Raw genomic sequence first — 6,220 nt, 5'->3', positions numbered from 1 at the left:
GCCTAATCTCCTTAAATAAGAGTATAACTTGATCCTAGCCATTGTGGTCCTATAGGCGGCAATTACTACGTTCGTGTTTGGGTAAACAAGATCGATATCTTTCAAAAACGCCCACTTGACCACGCAATGCGTTTGACTTAAGGGAATAACCGATTTAACTTCTATGTCGGGGTCTAAGAATAAATCGAAAAACTTTTTGGTTTCGCTAATAATAGCCGATTGGTCTTTGCGCGGGTTAAGACCGAACCGTCCCCAAAAAGAGTTAAGGCAAAGCTTCGCGATGGTACGAAGTCCGGGGTTCTTTTTGATATTGGTAGGATCAAGTTTTACTTCTTCCTTATCGTAATATTCGTCAACGTATTTTTTAATCTCTTCATCGGTCTCTATTCCCGAGGGGAAGCCGCTGGATTCCTGTTTGAGTTTAAGAAAAGCGTTGACGTATTCGGAGAAAAGACCGCCCTCTTTCGATATCGGATCGTATTTTACTATCTCGTATTCCCAAATTTCGTGAATAGAAATGACCTTGTAACCCATTTCGATTGCTAACTGTACATCGTCAGCGACCCAAGTACCTGTTATTTCTCGTTCAGAGTCTTCGTGGGGGCAATCCTGCTGGTTTCGAGACTCGCTACATTTTTGACAGTTGGCAAACACTAGTTTCGATCCTATTATTTGGGGTAAAACGGGATGATAGAGAGATTGAGGCGGCAACATTGTCGCTTTTATTAAACCGTTTACGGTAGAAATGTCAGGGAAAGGAGATTTTACGTGTATTTTAGGGTGTCCCACGGGTAACTTGCAATACTTGTTACACCACAGATAGAGTGAACAAATATCAATGTATTTAATTTCCTCCCCCTCTTTACACTTGTGATGTAATTTCAAGGCTGACGTACGTCCTCCGAAAAAGGCTTCGCGGGGGCGAATTGGTTCTTTAATTTTTAATTTTTAATTTTGAGGTGAAAGATAAGCGTTGATGGCGGGGCTAGTACGCCTCTCGGTTATGAAGGTACATTCAAATTTCTCATGGACAGTGTATCCCAATTGCTTCAAGCGATTTGTAGTAGCAACGGTTGACGCGTATCGTGAATTATGGGTCTGTGTGTGATCGCCGTATAACGCTAAATTTGTATTGATCGGAAAACACTTTTTACAGCCGTGATAATAACAACCGTGATATTGAAACACTTCGTTGCCGAGAAGTCCGTCCACGTTAATGTTAAGAATTCTAGGTTCAAATCATTAAAAGCAGACTGTATTTCCTTCTCTCGTAAGTGAGACATACATTCAAGCCATTCAATCGCGCCAAAACTCTGGTTACAGTTCATACGATAGCCGAAAGGGGGCACTACACCAATCGTATTGGGCTGTAAAAAGTGTTTCCTAAAGATAAAACCGCATACTCCCGCAATCGTTATCGCGGTTAAGAACGGGTCTATTTCGAATTTATCCATGAAAATAGTACGATAAGATATAAATCCTTGCAAAAGAATGTTTACGTCCTGGCGACAGTACTGGATTAAATCTCTTTTAAAATCAAATTAATTAAAGTTGGGGTCCGAATTACCACAAGCTTCTGACTGGAAATCGTTATACCACTGGATAAATTCATCGTAGGCCTTACCGCTTAAACGATTAGGGTCGTACGCTTCGATCGGAGGCAAGTCATTATGTAGTACGTAATTGGTTTGGTTCGAACGGGCTGGATCAAATTCATGATCTACGGTATTAAACAATAAATGCGGGAATGTCCCTTATTCAAATTATTATCTAAACCGAATGTGGAAACGAATTGAGAAAGGGCAAAAGGCATAAAATTTAGTGAATCTAAGAAATTTAATTTTTTATACTGTACATTCATGAATTTGGTCCCGTCAGTCAGGACTTTAGGAGTCCACTTTAAATCGACCATTTTACGTACTATAAATTGTGCATCGTAACCTTTAGCATTATGGGCGATACATATTATCTTATCAGCCACTCTGTTAAGCGTACGAAGATACTCCAGAAAGTCGCCGACGGGGTCTTTTGAGAGAAATATTTTATCCCGAGGACCACTACCGCATTTAATGCACGCGTACCGATTATCTTTTTCTTCGAAACAGAATTTAAACGCGTTTTGCGAAACGCATAAAATTGGTTCGTTAATCAAAGCATTGGCTTCAGTACGCTTTGTTTGTTTACATTCGTAGTCATAAAAAACAAAGACTTCCGTTTTTGGAGTACTTCTCTTGGTCGGTGGTGATTGTTCATTGTCAGATTCGTGGACCCGTTTATTATTGCTATTTACTCGAGAACGAGTAGTTTTTTCGGCAGAATCCTTACGGTCGGTCTTTAAAGGTTGCATATAACATAAATGACCAGCAGGGTTAAACTCACTACACGAAAGACAATAAGTCTCTCCACAAACGTGTACTGTATTACGCTTAAACATACTGACATATTTCCCGCAAAGATTACAAACGTAAATTTTATTACATAAGGGCTCGGGTCCTGATAAATGGTAATCGTAACAATTTTGATTAGGGAAAACTCTTAAACATGTTTGATAAGTTATTTTAGTCACTCCCTTCTGACAATCTTGCTTTCTACAACAAGCGTTACAGAAAAGTGAGCATTTATGATCTGTAAGATTATTATAACCTACTAAACATTTTTCGCAAAATCTATTAAACGCGAAAAGGGGCTTTGGACTAGTAATTACGTTGAAATGATTGTCAATATTTAAAAGGTAAAGACGTTTGCGGAGAGGTCCATGGCATTCCCGCTCTTCATCCACGTCACCGAAAACAATTACAGGAGCCGGATCGCGTAATCGAAAAACGATAATACTGTATTCGGGCAAGATTTCTCGGAACCGAGTTAAAGCGTCCGGCCCTGCGCTTTCGTTATCGGATAACACAGCGTAAGCTAAAAGTTTCCTAGCCTCCAAGGTCTGTAACTGCGCTTCAAAGTTCTTACCTCTACTTCGTCTTATGGTGTTATATTTTCTTTTAAGTTCTAAATCGTCTTTATTATTCATATGCTCTCGGTGAGTCATGGCTACTACAAGAGCTCTAGCTAAACAAATTTTATCAGGGTTATTTATTGTAATGGTACATTGTTTATAAAAGGAAAACTCTTTTTCGAGGGAAATACCTAACCCAACTGGTCTAGTTCCTCCTTGCGGTAATCTAACTCTGTTAAAAGTGACCGTAACGATTCCTTCAAAGAAACTACCATCGTTCTCGGATCTATAGCTTTTTTCATCGATATACGTCATCAACCATTGCAAATCTAATTGTTCCCTTCGCCGGAAACTGACGTGAATTTGGAAGCTGGGTTTGTTGACATTCGCAAATGAAACCGAAACCTTATCGGAAGGCAAACAGTCTTCCAATAGGGTTTCCATTAATGTATAAATACCGTTTTCGATATTATTTGCTAACCTAACATTTAAAGTCCGTCCCAATAGTCCAAAATTTGGAAAAATTTTGACATTATTATTTAATATTTTTACTGAACCTGGTAAATTAGGAAAGGACGGAGACGTTATTGGAACGTCAGCTAGCCCACCTCCAACTTGAGGAGGAGACGAAGCGGACTCTGCCAAAAGCGCGTTCTCGGGGTTCGCGTTATTAATTTCCATAGCCTGAGATAAGGGTGGTGAATACTGTGGAGCTCGTGACGGGCCTGCGACAGCTATGGGGTCATTATTACAAGGAGGGGAAATATTACGAAGGGGCCTACTACTACTAGCCGTACGGGCGGCTAACAACGCTTTAGCTTCCTCGAACATTTCGACTGCCCTTGTGACAGCGGCGGCAAGCTCCTCCGCGTCCCGTCGGGCAACTTCAACGTTCTCAGCTAACCGTTTAATCTCGACCAGTACGGTCACGATACAATTATCTTCCGAAGATAAAGATTGACGCGTGTCATCTGATTCTAGAAACGGCGACGGAACATCCGTAGGCGTATACGAGGGCGAATTACGTACTGCGACAGGTGGGACTGAACTAGGTCTTAAAAGGGGTGAAGGTAAATTCACGATAGGGGGCGTACAGATAGGGCGGGTTAGTTGATATTCTCTAAGATAATCTCGTACCATTGTCATTTCTTTTAAACGTTTAACCTGTGAATCTGTTACAACAGACTCTGGTGAGGGGGGTACTGACTCAAGGCTATCTGTTAAATCTATTACTTCCATTTCTGGAGAATCGGGTAAAGTAATTATGGGTACTTCCGTGGGCTCGTTAACAGTTATATCAATCAATTCAGCGGAGTCAACTAAAATAATTTCTGGGTACTGTAAACCTTTCATTTTTATGCCAATTTACTTTGAAAATGAAACCTAATTCCAAAAATTACGATAAAAAAATCAAAACAAACTTACGTAGAGAGAGAGCGCTTCAAAAATCCTGATACTAGACGCACAAAGGACAACAATAGAGTGACGTTCCCCGGTTCAAGGACCCCCTTATATAGGGCCCAGGGGAAGATAGTAAGATTATCTCTTATTTTCAAAGAACTTGTTCACTTCTCGAGAATATATTAGGGTTATTCTAAAATTTATACTTATTTACGATAATATTCCATTTAACTTCATTTCCGATATGGACTCGGAAGTACAAACATCGGCCATGATCGCAGTCCTGAAACCACCATCTAAAATTATTGCCGTAGTGATAATTTTAATTACAATTTTCTTATTTGAGTTCATTTTGTGGTATTTTGAAACCGTTTCTACCGTAAAATTGTAACTTTTTCACTGAAGTTCATAAAATGGTATTAATAGTATACTAATTTATTGTAAATTTCTATTAATTGTATTGTTTTCTAGGAAATGATTGCGTCAAAAGCTCTCGAGAGGAATCTACATTGGTTTTTTTTCAAGTGGGTTAATTATGTGACGTCAACAATGGGTTCCACTTTAGATATTAAACTGGGTAAATTATGTGACGTCAAACAATGGGTTTTTTTTTCAAGTTGGTAAAATTATGTGACGTCAAACAATGGGAATAATTAGTTGCAGATTTGATCACGAGACGGATTAATCTCGACAAGATAGGAACTGATTAATCTCCCACGCGTCATTTCTCTCCGAGACGCTGAACTGAAAAGAAGTGCATCCGCTTTGCTCCCTTCGTCTACCGTAAACATGGAAAAACGTTCTATTGGTAAGCATTCCTTCTTAACACTAAATTAACTCTATTTCAATAGGTAAAGGCTTAACATTTTCATTTTCTATAGCCGAGACCCATACCGTATCCAAACGCCGGGCCCAAGAAAGACGTATCAACATATAAATCACGTTAGGAGGATCAGTGTACATTTCTTTTGGTTTCGACGGTTCCAAGTTACAAGTTCTTTTCTTCAAAAAATCGAACGAAAATATTCTGTTCCTGACATCCGAAGCTTTCACCAATCTACTCTCTCTTTGGGAAGAACTTTTCGCCGCTACGCAAACCGGAGCACCAACGCTAACCCACAACATCATGGACTATCACGGCAACAACGTATCCGTCGTTGCCGCTTTGAACACTATCAAATTGAACTCAACCTAGCTGGATCTGGGAGCTCGTGAAATCGGTGAGTTCCAAAAAAAAATTATTTTATTCGGTTTCAAATAGATCTTTTAAACGAGCATAAAAATGTTATCGAATGCATGTATTTAGCTATTGTTAAAACACTTTAAAAAATTTACGAATTATTATATGGTAAACCTTTCGAGGGTTTATTTTTGTACCCTGATCAATTTAATTCGTACCATAAAGTAAAATCTTATTTTGGCTGATTTAAATCACCCTCGGAAGTACTACAAGATTTTACCAATTTACTCGTAGATAATCAATAAACCTGTAAACTTAGCTACTTTAATTTGTTTTCATTGTGTAATGTACAAGATAACCATCTAATGGAATATCTGATAGTACCTACTAACATGTAAACAAAGTTCTAAAATAAAAAATTAAATATAAATAACTTGTCATTATTGCCTAGAGATTATAAATTATGGTTAACGGGGTGAACAAAGAGAGGGCTTGGGGAGATATAGGGAATGGAAGCGTTAAAGAAATCTGGTGTTCGGGGGTAGGGGTAAAAACTGTGTTAGGAAAACTAATTCCGGAGAACGATAAGAGCAGAGAGAATCTGGTGATTAGATATTCCAATCACCAGACGGTAATTCCCCTCTCTATCCTGTAATTTTTAAAATATACTTTTTGTGGGAACTTTCCAGCCT

General features: G+C 38.9%; 1 long non-coding RNA gene across 1 annotated transcript; it reads left to right on the top strand.

Annotated features, from left to right (window-relative positions):
- The first annotated feature begins 4,837 nt into the window (after positions 1–4,837).
- Positions 4,838–5,739, top strand: LOC149945680 (uncharacterized). The gene is made up of 3 exons (XR_016481037.1): positions 4,838–4,925; positions 5,006–5,156; positions 5,230–5,739. It is a non-coding gene; the product is annotated as an uncharacterized LOC149945680 (long non-coding RNA).
- The last annotated feature ends 481 nt before the right edge of the window (positions 5,740–6,220 follow it).

This window comes from Leiobunum rupestre, chromosome 5 (assembly GCF_980474605.1).
Source record: "Leiobunum rupestre chromosome 5, qqLeiRupe1.1.hap1, whole genome shotgun sequence".
NCBI lineage: Eukaryota > Metazoa > Arthropoda > Arachnida > Opiliones > Sclerosomatidae > Leiobunum > Leiobunum rupestre.
The sequence above is the reverse complement of the archived record's forward strand: the minus strand, read 5'-3'. Positions and strand labels throughout refer to the sequence as shown.